Source organism: Furipterus horrens, unplaced genomic scaffold (assembly GCF_987537825.1).
Source record: "Furipterus horrens unplaced genomic scaffold, mFurHor1.1.pri manual_scaffold_10, whole genome shotgun sequence".
Classification (NCBI taxonomy): Eukaryota; Metazoa; Chordata; class Mammalia; order Chiroptera; family Furipteridae; genus Furipterus; species Furipterus horrens.
Genome location: NW_028327180.1, coordinates 14,029,318 through 14,030,352, shown reverse-complemented (window position 1 = coordinate 14,030,352; position 1,035 = coordinate 14,029,318). Strand labels below are relative to the sequence as shown.

Sequence of the window (1,035 nt, the reverse complement as noted above, 5' to 3'; positions counted from 1 at the left end):
AATTAAACATCACAATGCGACGGAGGTCCTCTTTTATAAGACGAAAGGTTCTGAAGATCGATTGTATGTCAATCAATGTGAGTATACTTAACACCCCTGACCTTTACACTGAAAATGGTTAAGGTGGTACATCTTATGATGTATGTATTTTACCACAATTTTTAAATAGAGCACATCAGATCTCTTTCTTTGGCCTGCAGCACCAGCAGGATGGGTAAGTGTCAAGAATGTTACACTACCAGGAAGCTCCACAGCCACCAAAACCAATGATGGCATGACAAGCAGGACAGGAAAGCCCATTTGGGCAGAGCCCTGAAGGCCAACCCTTTAGAAGCACTTCACATGGAAATGGAATTTTGCTAGAAAAAGTCAGGGTTGAAGCCAAACAGCCAAATTCTCCCATCAGGAAGTGTGTCAGGGTCCAGCTGAACAAAAACACCAAGAGACACAGCTTTCTTACCCAATAATGGTTCCTTGAACTGTATTGTGAGGAACAATGGCATTCTGGTGGCTGGATTTAAGAGAAAAGGTCATACTATGGGTGACATTCCAGGAGTCCACTTTGAGATTGTCAGAGTAACCAATATCCCTCTCTTGGCCTTATGAAAAGGCAAGAAGAAAAGACCAAGATCTTAAGTTCTGATGATGAAAACATGAGAATAATAAACTTTCATATGCCCCCTCAAAGTGTCTTAGAGAGAGAAATTTCCTTTCATTAAATACCAAAAGAAATATCTCCAAAGGGCATTAGGGTACAAACTTGATTGTATCTTAATTGTAGAGTTTTGCAAATGATCCAAAGAAACGTTCTTCATATAGCAAGTTTCTATAAAAATTGAGAGAGTAATTATTATATCTCTAAAAGCTATTTCTTTTTTAATTGTATTTTTTAATTATAGTTTACATTCAATATTATGTTGTATTAGTTTCAGGTATACAGCATAGTGGTTAGACTCAAAAACACTATTTCTGTGGGCAGTTAAGATGACATAATCTATGTATATCGTTTCCTGGTAATATAATTTTCCTCAGGGA

At 37.2% G+C, this 1,035-nt stretch overlaps 1 pseudogene; it reads left to right on the top strand.

The window, feature by feature from the left end:
- Nucleotides 1–210: 210 nt before the first annotated feature.
- Nucleotides 211–636, top strand: LOC149999264 (small ribosomal subunit protein uS12 pseudogene; annotated as a pseudogene).
- Nucleotides 637–1,035: the final 399 nt, after the last annotated feature.